Genomic DNA, 15475 nt, shown 5'->3' on the forward strand with positions numbered 1-15475 from the left:
TTTTACTTAAGTAGTATTTTACTGGGTGACTTTCACTTCTATTAAGGTATCTTTACTTTTACTCAAGTACAAATATTGGGTTCTTTTTCACCACTGAAAGACTCTTAAACTGAACTGCATCTCTGCCTTCGACTGATCTTTAACTTGTCCTACAGTAGATGGGCATCACTATAAACCTCTCAACTGACCATGCTTTCTTGAATAAATGTTTGGGGTGTGGCCATTTTGTTCTGAATGCTACATGTTGAGTTTGACCCATCAGTGAGTTTATTCATTTGACAATATTCAAGATGTTCATTATGTAAAATCACTGCGATGATGTCCTTTTTGTTTTCAGTTGGTCTGTTTAGATAAGCTTTGCTGGTTTGAGATCCAGGCAGCTTATTGGCAGCACCCTCCAAAAAAGGTGTCTTCAAGTAGTAATTTGTATTTCTAAAAATCTATTGCTTATGTAAATGCAGTGGTTAACTGTTATTTATTTTCTACCATCAGAAATACAGTATTGTTTGTCATTATTTTTGGTCCTCTTGTGATCTTGGTCATCTGAATCTGTGAAAGCACTGTTTTACTTCAAAAAACTATCTAGTGGAAGTAACAGATCGAAGTCATTATGGTGTATTCTTGTTAATGTGTGTTTTTTATCTCTCAAACAAGCTAACCTACTGTAATCCTCTAAGCTTTAATAAACTTTGATTGTTCTTTATATCTGCCTCTTTATTGTTTCCCTTTAATGGGCCTAGAATCCGTTTAGATGTTACAATTGTAATTATCATGACACAAGGCGAGACCCAGATGCAGACACAGGAGGCAGATGGTTGGAGTCTTACAATATTTATTCATCCAAAAGGAGTAGGCAAGAGAATGGTCGTGGACAGGCAAAAAGTCAAAACCATATCAGAGTCCAGGAGGTACAGAGTGGCAGACAGGCTCGTGGTCAAGGCAGGCAGAATGGTCAGGCAGGTGGGTACAGAGTCCAGAACAGGCAAGGGTCAAAACCGGGAGGATTAGAAAAAAGAGAATAGCAAAGGCAGGAGTACGGGTAAAAACACTGGTTGACTTGGAACATACAAGACGAACTGGCACAGAGAGACAGAAAACACTGGGATAAATACACTGGGGAAAACAAGTGACACTTGGAGGGTGTGGAGACAATAACGAGGACAGGTGAAACTGATCAGGGTTTGACAGTAATATATATTTTTATTTTGCTAAGGTGTTGTCTGTGCCATTGCATTACTCAGAAGTGATGACCCAACTCAATAGGTGTCCTGTCACGAACCTGTGTTTTATGTTTTGGCGAGTTTGGCTAACACTAGTCGGCAGGTGCTACTACAATAACCTACAGTCATGTCCCAAAAACACTACAGTAAATACAATAGTATACTAATGTCATGTCTGCAAAAACACTACAGTGAATACAAGAGAATATAAATATAGTCATATACAGTATTTACACCAAAGTATATATTTTTTTATATATGGGCAGTGTGCAGTATAGTATTCTACACAATTCTATAGTAAGCACTACATGATCGAAGGGGGAAAGTCCAAGGAAATCCCAGTCATGATCTCCCTAAGGACAGCACGTTCAAATCAAAACAGCATCGACAAAGCTAGCAGGAAAGCTAGCTAGCGGTCCAGTCCACCTAAGAATTCTAAAGTAAGCACTATATAATCGAGGTATACAATGGTGTGGAGTATAATGTACTACAAAATATTATAGTAAGCACTACATGATTGAGGGATACTACAGTGTGTAGTATAGAATTATCCAGTATACTTTTAGATTGATGTGTATTATTGAATTGTTTGATATTACTGCGCTGTTGGAGCTAGGAACACAAGCATTTCGCTACACCCGCAATAACATCTGTTATGTGATGTGACCAATAAAATTTGATTTGATTACTACAAAATTCTATAGTAAGAAATACACGATTGAGCTACAGTGTGGAGTATAGGATTCTACAATTTACGATATAATTCTGTAGTAAGTTCGGTAGTATTCTATAGTAAACTGTAGTATTTCTTGATGCAGTCTTGTCTTTAACCTCTAGGGTAGGTGGCACCAAATCGTCCCACCTACGTAACAGCCAGTGGAATCCTGTGGCGCGTTATTCAAATACCTTAGAAATGCTATTACTTCAATTTCTCAAACATATGACTATTTTACAGCATTTTAAAGACAAGACTCTCGTTAATCTAACCACACTGTCCGATTTCAAAAAGGCTTTACAATGAAAGCAAAACATTAGATTATGTCAGCAGAGTACCCAGCCAGAAATAATCAGACACCCATTTTTCAAGCTAGCATATAATGTCACAAAAACCCAGAAGACAGCTAAATGCAACACTAATCTTTGATTATCTTCATCAGATGACACACCTAGGACATTATGTTATACAATACATGCATGTTTTGTTCAATCAAGTTAATATTTATATCAAAAACCAGCTTTTTACATTAGCATGTGACGTTCAGAACTAGCATACCCCCCGCAAACTTCCGGCGAATTTACTAACAATTTACTAAATTACTCACGATAAACGTTCACAAAAAGCATAACAATTATTTTAAGAATTATAGATACAGAACTCCTCTATGCACTCGATATGTCCGATTTTAAAATAGCTTTTTGGTGAAAGCACATTTTGCAATATTCTAAGTAGATAGCCCGGCATCACAGGGCTAGCTATTTAGACACCCAGCAAGTTTAGCCTTCACCAAACTCCGATTTACTATTAGAAAAGTTTGATTACCTTTGGTGTTCTTCATCAGAATGCACTCCCAGGACTTCTACTTCCATAACAAATGTTGGTTTGGTCCCAAATAATCCATAGTTATGTTCAAACAGCTGCGTTTTGTTCGTGCGTTCAAGACACTATCCGAATGGTAAATAAGGGTTACGAGCACGGCGCATTTCGTGACAAAAAAATTCTAAATATTCCATTACCGTAATTCGAAGCATGTCAACCGCTGTTTAAAATCAATTTTTATGCCATTTTTCTCGTAAAAAAGTGATAATATACCGACCGGGAAATCGTTTTTTATTACAAAGAGAGTGAAAGTAAAAGCATGCTATCCCCTCATGCACGAGCCTCAGTCTGATGGCTCTCTGATAGAGCACTTGCCAAACGCGCTAGTGTGTTTCAGCCTGGGAATGGAATTACGTCATTCAGCTTTTTCCCGGGTTCTGAGAGCCTATGGGAGCCGTAGGAAGTGTCACGTCATGCCAGAGATCCCCTGTTTTTGTTAGAGATGATCAAGGAGGGCAAGAAATGGTCAGACAGGCCACTTCCTGTAAGGAATCTTCTTAGGTTTTGGCCTGCCAAATGAGTTCTGTTATACTCACAGACACCATTCAAACAATTTTAGAAACTTTAGGGTGTTTTCTATCCAAAGCCAATAATTATATGCATATTCTAGTTACTGGGCAGGAGTAGTAACCAGATTAAATCGGGTACGTTTTTTATCCGGCCGTGCAAATACTGCCCCCTAGCCCCAACAGGTTAAATAATACTTTTTTTTTTAATTGGTGAGGCGGGTTGCAGGAGAGTGTTTTGAGGTTGAGTTTTTAGAAAAAAATATATAAAAAGATATGCGACGAAAATATGTAAATATATATACACGGGACACGACAAGAGGAGGACAAAGGACGTCTGACTACTATGCCATCTTGGAATGACTCTATGAAAATGAAAATACATTTTTAAGACGGCAGTGAATGCCTTGGAAGGGTGTCCTCAACTTTCTTTCCCGGTTATTTATTATAGGCCATTTGAATTTACTTAGTTAGTTTGTATAAAGTTAATGTCATTATTCATTTTTAAAACAATTGGTTCTGTTTCTGGTAATGACTCTGGTTTCTCTGTAAAGTGATTGTGATCTGTGGTTTGCTAACCAGTAAACCTAAACCACGGGTCTGAGGCAGGTGCCTTGGAAGCTGTGAAAACAATTCACAGGTTGAAAGGAAAGTACAGTATGTCACCCACTTATCTGCTGCAGAACTTTGCCTTTGGTATTCAAGCCAAGAAGCACGTGCAGATATCCTCCTAGTATTTCATATTTGTCCTCTCTAGTGGACATCAGTTCTTGGTCCGTATCTATGAGGCCATACAAGCCAATGTCCCTTTGAGAGGAAATTCTGGGCTTTTCAATGATATGACATATTTTGGGGGTGTGAACTTTCAACTTTATCTTCCTGCCGCAACTATGTTTTTCACCTACCGTACCCAATGACTGTAATGTAGAAAAAAATCCATATTCAAGTCCTAATGATCACTACAGAGGGCAATTTTGCATTTACAATAAAAGATAAATAACAATATTTTTTCAACCCCAAACACTTATTTCTTAGGATGATATGATAATTAGGACAAAATGGTTGTATCTTAAAGAGTGTACACCATTTGACTTAATGGGGAGCTATGGCAAGATGGTCTTCAATAGAGGAACAAATGTAGTGATGGTCCCCCTGTAAGTAGGATTCATGTCAACTAGTAATGTTTAGCTGGAGGCCAAGCTGAGAACTCAACACTGACATATTGGGTGATAGACATACTGTAGTACTAACTGCCTGGTTAAGGGCATACCATGAGATCTGGGATTTGATTGGTCCCTTGCTGAAAATGGAGAAGGAGGCATGGAGAACATGGTTCTGATTGATCCTTTGTGTGTTCCACAGGATGACTGCTTCCTGACCCACCTGAGCCTGGCGGGAAATGGCAGATGTCAGCGTGGTGTGTGTGTTTGTGGTGTCTCTCAATGTATATTAACCCTTGTCCTTCTGTATTTAGCTAGTTGAGCTGCCTGGGTCTTTTCCAAGTGTCTATCCTGTACACTACCTCTGGATAATGTGACCTGACTGTCCACTACTGAGATCTGTAAGGTCTGCTGTCCAGGTGTCTGCCTGTCTGAACCTCCATGGTGTCTGTGGACCTGTCAGGGAACACGGCGGTGACCTAAGTGGGACTCCAAAGCCTCCTCTCCACCCAGCGACCTTTGACCTATCTCAACCTCCAAGGTACAGTTGGCCTATAGTAGTCTATTGGTTCTCAGTCTGACTCTGTCTCTCTCTTAATCCCTCTAATTTGTTCCCTCTCTCTCTCTTTCTTCAGGTTGTCAGGTAGCCAGCCCATGGGTCAGCTCTAGTTTGGATGGCCAGTCAGAATAAGTCCAGGACCTGCAACTGTGCTCCCAGAGGCTCAACAAACTGGACCGCGAGGCACTGCAGCAGACCTGGGGCCAGAGAAGGCCCGGGTGCTGCGTCCTCTCCAGAGATGCCAAGTGCCTGCTCAATACTGCCCCCTCGCTGTGAGGAGGACCTCTTGAGTTTTCACACCCTTAAAGACTGGAGTTGCTTGCATTCCAATGTGTACACATGAGCCTTCCCTGTAGCTCAGTTGGTAGAGCATGGTGTTTGCAACACCAGGGTTGTGGGTTCGATTCCCACGGGGGGCCAGCACAGAAAAAAAAATGTATGAAATGTATGCATTCACTACTGTAAGTCGCTCTGGATAAGAGCGTCTGCTAAATGACTAAAATGTAATGTAAAAAAAATGAGATGATTTACCCTCCTTGGTCCTCATATTTGAGGCATCTTTTGGGGACACAGGCTGCAGAGGGATCTCAGCATTAATATTTTGTAAACATTATGTAGATATACCTATTTCAGTGTGTGTTTGTGTGTGTGTGTTTATATGTGTATGTGTCTTGCCCATGTTTTTGTAAGTACTCAATGAAAAAAAAAACATTTTAAGTCAAGATAATTATAATTATTTTTGGACTGCTTATTACCATGGGGCTTTCTTCAATGCAACCTCCCAAAATTTGCTGACTGACAGTTGAAATGGTCAAGCTGAGAAATTATTATGTCCCTCCATTCTGTCATGTTCCCCCTAGTCTCTTCCCACAGCCGCTGTGTCTCCGACACTACTCTGGGGGTGGAGCGTCGTGACTTGCAAGTGAAACAATGTTCTCCCCCAACTTGGTGTGAGCTTCTAAAGACACAGCTTCACACTGTTGTTTCCTTCCTTTGTTAGTTAACCCACTGACTGGCCATCTTCGCACTGTTTAATATTTCCACAAAGGAGGGTGTTAGGTGGGCTTCAAGATACTGTGGGAAAGTGCCTAGTCACACAGTGTTATCACCTCAGTGTATCACTATATCACTCAGAGATTGGACCAATGAAATTATGGTTAGGATTACTAATTTCATCACCTGTTACTGTAATTTATAATTTATAAAAAGCTATTACTAAATGGTTTCTGTTAGTGCAACTTGTGGATGGTGCTACTGCCATTTTGTTAACTATTTAAGCATATCCATTTGTGTAAAGGGCTGCTAACCACACTATTATGGTTGGGGACATTTTTAAAACATGCACAAACCTTTTCACAGTTTGAAAGATGTAGTACGCATGCATACCGAAATACTTTATAGAAAGTGCAAATCAGTGGATACGTAGTCTCTTCCCACAGCTGTTGTCTAACCTATGAGTTTGAGGCAAGCCAGAGTAAGACATACATGTGTTTACGCTCTGGTCTAGCTAGAATCCTCTCAGAAGAAGATAGAAACATTACACTACTGTACATAAAGCAAAGTATTTTGTATTTGAGTCTCCCCCAAACTGCAACCCTTTCCAGTTGGCTTTACATAATTTTTGCATTTTATTTTACCAGTAGACCTGTTTATTTTTTTAGGAACTTAGTCGGGTCTTATTGTTGAGAGTTAGAAAAGTGGAATACACAATGTGTATCTTTTGGTGACAGGCTGCAAAGTGATCTCAGGCATTAATATTTTGTATTCATTACATAGATATACCCCTGGACTTTTCCCACATTTTGTTACTGTCACAGGTGTCAAAATGAGTAGACCAAGGTGCAGCGTGGAATATGTTCATCTTGTAGTTTAATGAAAGAATGAACACTTTACGAATAAACAAAAATGACAGCAGACAGTTCCATCAGGTACTCACAACTAAACGGAAATCAATTACCCACAAAACCCAAAGGAAAAACAGGCTGCCTAAGTATGGTTCCTAATCAGAGACAACGATAGACAGCTGCCTCTGTTTAGGAACCATACTCGGCCCAACACAAAGAAATACAAAACATAGAATGCCCACCCCACACCCTGACCTAACCACATAGAGAAACAAACCCTCTCTCTCAGGTCAGGGTGTGACAGTTACTTTAGAACCTTATTCTAAAATGGATTAAATAGTTTTTCCCCCTCTTCAATCTACACACAATACCCCATAACGACAAAGCAAAAACAGGTTTAGAAATTATTGCAAATGTATTGAAAATAAAAAAACAGAAGGAACTTATTTCCATAAGTATTCAAACCCTTTGCTATGAGACTCAAAATTGAGCTCAGGTGCATCCTGTTTCCATTGATCATCCTTGATGTTTCTACAACTTGATTGGAGTCCTCCTGTTGTAAATTCAATTGATTGGGAATGATTTGGAAAGGCATACACCTGTCTATATCAGGTTCTACAGTTGACAGTACATGTAACACTGCGAAAGCCTTGCCGAAGCTGGAGTAACTTCTGGGCAGCCTCTCTCCCGGACAGTGGAGCAATGAAAACCTTCTTTACCTCTGCCATGAACTCCTCCAGACTGAAGCAATCAGCCAACTGTTGTTCCCATACTGCCATAGCCCAGGCGAGAGCCCTCCCGGACATCAGCGTGATGAGGTATGGTATCTTAGAGAGGTTCGAGGAGGGCTGCAGCTCAATGATGAGTGAACACTGAGCGAGAAACGCCCGACAGGTGCCCTGACAACAGACAAACAGAGAACACGGGTATTAATACACAGGGGATAATGTGGAAGATGGGCGACACCTGGAGGGGTGTGGAGACAAGCACAAAGACAGGTGAAACAGATCAGGATGTGACAGGTTTACTGTTTATATGAGGAATATACTGCCATATATTAGCTTTAAATTACATTCCTCTCCAACTGGTTTTGGAGGAATCACATTTTAAATGTAACTGAAGCATTACATTATTTAAACGTTTCTGGTCTTGTTCATTTCTCAATAAAACCCCTTGTGTTAATTCATACAATCATCCTCAGTGGTGTTTGACTTATTGTCAGTATCACTGGAATGGCTTGCAACAAGAGGATGGAATGTGGTGTGATTTCTTCATTAAACCCCATAGAGTCAATGTTCGGAAAACAGCATTTTGAAATGGGTTTCCATGGCCAGCAGCCGCACACAAGCCTGAGATCACAATGCACAATGCCAAGCGTCGGCTGGAGTGGTGTGAAGCTCACCGCCATTGGACTCTGAATCAGTGTAAATGTAACAGTGCCTCTCGATGGAGGGGGGTGTGTGGAACCAGGAGCAGGAGAGCAGAAGGGTTCCAGGAAAATCCACCGTTTATTTTGGCAGATCCGAAAAGCACAACGACACATACAGGGGAGAAACCTCAACTCCGTAATGCCACTAGCAAAATGTCCACGGTAAACACATACCGTACAAACAACGCCCGTGGTGCAGGCACGCACCCCTTACATGTTGCCTACAGCAAAATAATCCCACACACAGCCTAACCTGCTGCGGGGAAATATAAACCCACCGAAATCAAGAAAACAAGACACAGGTGTGTAAAACCAGACAGAACTAAATGAAAAGGAAAATGGGATCGGTGGCAGCTAGTAGGCCGGCGACAACGACCGCCGAGCACCGCCCGAACAGGGAGAGGAGCCACCTTCGGTGGAAGTCGTGACAGTAAAAGTGTTCTCTGGAGTTAACCACAAACACTAATATAACATTTGTTTTGATATAACATTTGATTTGATTTACCCTGAGCTTTCCAATATCTCAGATGCATTTCAGACACTTTTGATTAAGTTTATGTATTTTTGAGTTATACAATGGCAGTAAAGGCAAATGTAATGCTTCATCAAATCATTTGTTCATTTTTATTTTTTCATATACCTACAGGTTTCCTACAATACAAATTAAAATAGCTAAATGGTCCATGTTATTACTATCTTAAAACAACTCCATATGTTATTTTAGTAGATCTAGCCCTAAATGTATAATTTCTAAGCTAACTGAACAATTTTTGATCAATATGTCAATGTGAGGTATTCTGCTGGAAACATACACTGAGTGTACTGCTCTTTCCATGACATACAGGACATGGCTTAATCTGTAACTGATGAATTACAATGAAGATCAGACAATGGAGAAATGGAAAAAGTATATACTGTAGGACTAAAAGATGAAGTCCTTCCAAGTAACATCCTTTTGACTTGTAGGGTTTGTGTCTTGTGGTTAATGTGAGTTGTACTATCAATATGTCTTATAGGCTGACCACACCACTCGCATCGCGTGCGTGAGCGTTACAAAATACATTTTTAAATCTATGTTATTCAATTATTGCACCCACACTGCTCGCACACGTCAACAAGCATCTGCGTTGCCAAGGGCTAAAATAGAACTCCTTTCTATTTCTGATGCAGATCGCGCTGCAAGTCCTGCCTCTCCCATCTCCTCATTGGTTTATAGAAGCAGGTACCCACGTGCCATCTCCTCATAGGTTATACCCAAGTGGGTGATTGAAAGACGAACTGTGTTGCCGGTCGGTGTAGTAATACTAACAAGAGATTCATTACCAGAGATTCTGCGCTGCCGACCACCACTGAAGGCTCTGAGTTGCAGACCACCGCTGCAGGCTCTGGGCTGCAGACCACTGCTGAAGGCTGAAGGCGTCGCCGGAGGCTCCGGACTGGGGAGCGTCGCTGGAGGCTCTGGGCAAAGGAGCGTCACCGGAGGCTCCGGGCTGAGGAGCGTTGCCGGAGGCGGCACTAGACGTACTGGGCCATGGAGGCTTACTGGAGGTCTGGTGCTTGCGGCTAGCACAACCCGTCCTGGCTTGATGCTGACCCTAGCCCAGCAAGGGCGGAGCGCCGGCACAGGACGAACTGGGCTGTGCTGGGGAATGCGGGGTATCGTGCGTGGAGCAGGCGTAGGATATCCTGGTCCATGGATTCTCACTGGAGGTCTGACGCTTACTGCTAGCACAACACGTCCTGGCTCGATGCTGACTCCAGCCCGGCAAGGGCGAAGTGCTGGCGCAGGACGAACTGGGCTGTGCTGGGGAATGCGGGGTATCGTGCGTGGAGCAGGCGTAGGATATCCTGGGCCGAGGAGCCGCACTGGAGGCCAGATACGTTGAGCCGGCGCACTTTTACCTGGCTGCCGGCTAACTGTCGCACGACACCGTTGAAGAGCCAGTATCGACCGCACCGGGCTGTGAGTGCGTATGGGCGACATAGTGCGCATTACTCCATACTGCATTGCTCGCCCCTCTGCGCGCCTGCTCCGTCGTGCCCTTTCCACCAGTCCCTCTCTCCGGAATCTAGCGTCGTAATCAACTCTTGATTCCCCGACTGGCTCTGGTTTACTCCATGACTCTCTCCGAAATGCCCGGGAAGTTAGGTCAGGGTTCCCCCCTGACCTAGCCAAACCCCCCTGACCTAGCCAAACTCCCCGCCTCTTCACCTCCTCAATAGGAGGATACAACGCCTCAAAATACCTTCGTTCCCTCTTCGCTTCTTCAAGTTCCTCCTTCGGGCGCTGGTACTCCCCAGCCTGGCTCCATGGTCCCTTTCCATCTAGGATTTCTTCCCACATCCATGACTCCAGGTACCTCCTCTCACGCTGCTTGGTCCTTTTATGGTGGGTAGTTCTGTCACAGGGGTTGTTGAAAGGGGACCAAGGCGCAGCGTGTAAAGTGCTCATATTTATTTTATTAATGATAACACTTCAACAAAATAACAAAGCCGCCAACAGTTCCGGCTGACTAAGTATGGTTTCCAATCAGAGGCAGGTGTCTTTCGTTGTCTCTGATTGGAAGCCATACTTAGACAGCCTGTTTTCCTTTGGGGTTTGTGGGTAGTTGTTTTCCGTTTTGTCTATGTAGCTGACGGAACTGTTGGCTGTCAGTTTTGTTATTTTGTTGAAGTGTTATCATTTATAAAATAAATATGAGCTCTCTTTACACGCTGTGCCTTGGTCCCCTTTCAACAACCCCTGTGACAATATACTGTATAAAGGGGCTTGTCTGATTCCTAAGTCACTTTTCCAAAACCCAACACGACTTTACTCTTCACATCTCTACCACCACAAATAATGAAGACATCTCTGGTCCTCCTTGCCCTCAGGCTGCTGGCTTCTTCAGGTGAGATTTAATTTGTTCATTTTAAGTAGTAACTGCTGTATATGCAGCACATACATTGGGTCAGGGTGCAAGGGGAACACGTGAGTGACTGTTGTATAATTTTTTCTTCACAGTTTGGGAAATCCATGGGCAATGCCAAGAGGTTGACCCTGATGATCAGGAAGCAGTGGAAGCACAGCCGGAAAAGCGTGTGGTAATAGTATGCTATGGTCAAAATGTTATGAACTAGCAGAAAGTGAAGACATTTCTGCAACTTCCTATTGGAAAATTCAACCTGCTACTGTGTAACAGAACTTAACCATAGACGTACACTACCGTTCAAAAGTTTGGGGTCACTTAGAAATGTCCTTGTTTTTGAAAGAAAAGGAAATTGATTGTCCATTAAAATAACAGCAAATTGATCAGAAATCGAATTAAATCAAACTTTATTTGTCACATAAACATGGTTAGCAGATGTTAATGCGAGTGTAGCGAAATGCTTGTACTTCTTGTTCCGACCATGCAGTAATATCTAAAAAGTAATCTAACAATTTCACATCAACTACCTTATACACACAAGTGTAAAGGAATGAATAAGAATATGTACATAAAAATATATATGGATGAGTGATGGCCGAACGGCATAGGCAAGATGCAGTAGATGATATAGAGTACAGTATATACATTTGAGATGAGTAGTGTAGGGTATGTAAACATTATATTAAGTGGCATAGTTTAAAGTGACAAGTGATTCATTTATTACATCCAATTTTTAATTATTAAAGTGACTAGAGATTGAGTCAGTATGTTGACAGCAGCCACTCAGCTGTTTAACAGTCTGATGGCCATGAGATAAAAGCTGTTTTTCAGTCTCTTGGTCCCAGCTTTGATGCACCTGTACTGACCTCGCCTTCTGGATGATAACGGGGTGAACAGGCAGTGGCTCGGGTGGTTGTTGTCCTTGATGATCTTTTTGCCCTACCTGTGACATCGGGTGGTGTAGGTGTCCTGGAGAGTAGGTAGTTTGCCCCCGGTGATGTGTTGGGCAGACCTCACTACCCTCTGGAGAGCCTTACGGTTGTGGGTGGAGCAGTTGCCGTACCAGGCAGTGATACAGTCCAACAGGATGCTCTCGATTGTGCATCTGTAAAAGTTAGTGAGTGTTTTTGGTGACAAGCCAAATTTCTTCAGCCTCCTGAGGTTGAAGAGGTGCTGTTGCGCCTTCTTCACCATGCTGTCTGTGTAGGTGGACCATTTCAGTTTGTCCGTGATGTGTACGCCGAGGAACTTAAAACTTTCCACCCTCTCCACTACTGTCCCGTCAATGTGGATGGAGGGAGCACCCTCTGCTGTTTCCTGAAGTCCACACTCATCTCCTTTGTTTTGTTGACGTTGAGTGTGAGGTTATTTTCCTGACACCACACTCCGACGGCCCTCGCCTCCTCCCTGTAGGCCGTCTCGTCGTTGTTGGTAATCAAGCCTACCACTATAGTGTCGTCTGCAAATCTGATGATTGAGTTGGAGGCATGCATGGCCACGCAGTAATGGATGAACAGGGATTACAGGAGAGGGCTGAGAACGCACCCTTGTGGGGCCCCAGTGTTGAGAATCAGCGGGGTGGGGATGTTGTTTCCTACCCTCACCACCTGGGGGCGGCCCGTCAGGAAGTCTAGAACCCAGTTGCACAGGGCGGGGTCGAGACCCAGGGTCTCGAGCTTAATGACGAGTTTGGAGGGTACTATGGTGTTAAATGCTGAGCTGTAGTCAATGAACAGCATTCTTCCATAGGTATTCTTCATGTCCAGGTGGGTTAGGGCAGTGTGCAGTGTGATTGTGATTGCGTCGTCTGTGGACCTATTGGGTGTGGTAAGCAAATTGGAGTGGGACTAGGGTGTCAGATAGGGTGGAGGTGATATGATCCTTGATTAGTCTCTCAAAGCACTTCATGATGACAGAGGTGAGTGCTATGGGGCGATAGTCATAAAGCTCAGTTACCTTAGTTTTCTTGGGAACTGGAACAATGGTGGCCCTCTTGAAGCATGTGGGAGCAGCAGACTGGGATAATGATTGATTGAATATGTCCGTAAACACACCAGCCAGCTGGTCTGTGCACGCTCTGAGGACGCGGCTAGGGATGCCGTCTGGGCTGGCAGCCTTGTGAGGGTTAACACGTTTAAATGCTTTACTCACGTTGGCTGCGGTGAAGGAGAGCCCACAGGTTTTGGTAGCGGGCCGTGTCGTTGGCACTGTATTGACCTCAAAGTGAGCAAAGAAGTTGTTTAGTTTGTCTGGGAGCAAGACATCGTGGTCCGCGATGGGGTTGATATTCTTTTTGTAGTCCGTTATTTACTGTAGACCCTGCCACATACCTCTCGTGTCTGAGCCGTTGAATTGCGACTCTACTTTGTCTCTATACTGATGCTTAGCTTGTTTGATTGCCTTGCGGAGGGAATAGCTACACTGTTTCTATTCGGTCATGTTACCGGTCGCCTTGCCCTGATTAAAAGCAGTGGTCCGCGCTTTCAGTTTTGCACGAATGCTGCCATCAACCCACGGTTTCTGGTTGGGGAAGGTTTTAATAGTTGCTGTGGGTACAACATCACCGATGCACTTGCTAATAAACTCGCTCACTGAATCAGCGTATTCATCAATGTTGTTGTCCGACGCTATGCGGAACATATCGCAGTCCACGTGATCGAAGCAATCTTGAAGTGTGGAATCAGATTGGTCGGACCAGCGTTGAACAGACCTGAGCATGAGCGTTTCCTGTTTTAGTTTCTGTCTATAGGCTGGGAGCAACAAAATGGAGTTGTGGTCAGATTTTCTGAAAGGAGGGCAGGGCAAGGTTTGTTTCTGTCGGCGCGATGCGTGAAGAAACCAGATCGCTGTACCGACACAGAGTCTCGAGTGAGCCACGTTTCCGTGAAACAAAGAACGTAACAATCTCTGATGACTCTCTGGAAGGCAACCCTTGCTCGGATTTCGTCTACCTTGATGTCAAGAGACTGGACGTTGGCGAGTAGTAAACTCGGGAGCGGTGCGCGATGTGCCTGTCTACGGAGCCTGACCAGAAGAACGCTTCTTCTGCCGCTCCTGCGGCGCTGTTGTTTTGGGTCGCCGGCTGGGATCCGATCCATTGTCCTGGGTGGTGGTGCAAACGGAGGCAGTAGTATTCCTGGTCATAATGTTGGTAAGTTGATGTTGCTCTTATATCCAATAGTTCCTCCCGGTTTTATGTGATAAAACTTAAGATTTCCTGGGGTAACAATCTAAGAAATAATACATAAAAAAACAAAATACTGCATAGTTTCCTGAGAACGCGAAGCGAGGCGGCCATCTCTGTCGGCGACGGATGTATAATGTGTAGACATTGTTAATGTTGTAATTGACTTTTGTAGCTGTAAACAGCTGATTATTTATGGAATATCTACATACAGTTGAAGTTGGAAGTTTATATACACTTAGGTTGGAGTCATTAAAACTCGTTTTACAACCACTCCACAAATTTCTTGTTAACAAACTATAGTTTTGGCAAGTCAGTTAGGACATCTACTTTGCGCATGACACAAGCAATTTTTCCAACAATTGTTTACAGACAGATTATTTCACTTATAATTCACTGTATCACAATTCCAGTGGGTCAGAAGTTTACATACACTAAGTTGACTGTGCCTTTAAACAGCTTGGAAAATTCCAGAAAATGATGTCATTGCGTTAAAAGCTTCTGATAGGCTAATTGACATCATTTGAGTCAATTGGAGGTGTACCTGTGGATGTATTTCAAGGCCTACCTTCAAACTCAGTGCCTCTTTGCTTGACATCATGGGAAAATAAAAAAGAAATCAGCCAAGACCTAAGAAAAATAATTGTAGACCTCCACAAGTCTGGTTCATCCATGGGAGCAATTTCCAAATGCCAGAAGGTACCACGTTCATCTGTACATACAATAGTACGCAAATATAAACACCATGGGACCACGCAGCCATCATACATCTCAGGAAGGAGACGCGTTCTGTCTCCTGGAGATGAACATACTTTGTTGCGAAAAGTGCAAATCAATCCCAGAATAACAGCAAAGGACCTAGTGAAGGTGCTGGAGAAAACAGGTACAAGATTATCTATATCAAGAGTAAAACGAGTCCTATATCGACATAACCTGAAAGGCCGCTCAGCAAGGAAGAAGCCACTGCTCCAAAACCGCCATAAATAAGCCAGACTACGGTTTGCAACTGCACATGGGGACAAAGATCGTACTTTTTGGAGAAATGTCCTCCAGTCTGATGAAACAAA

This window comes from Salmo trutta, chromosome 33, assembly GCF_901001165.1.
Source record: "Salmo trutta chromosome 33, fSalTru1.1, whole genome shotgun sequence".
Lineage (NCBI taxonomy): Eukaryota > Metazoa > Chordata > Actinopteri > Salmoniformes > Salmonidae > Salmo > Salmo trutta.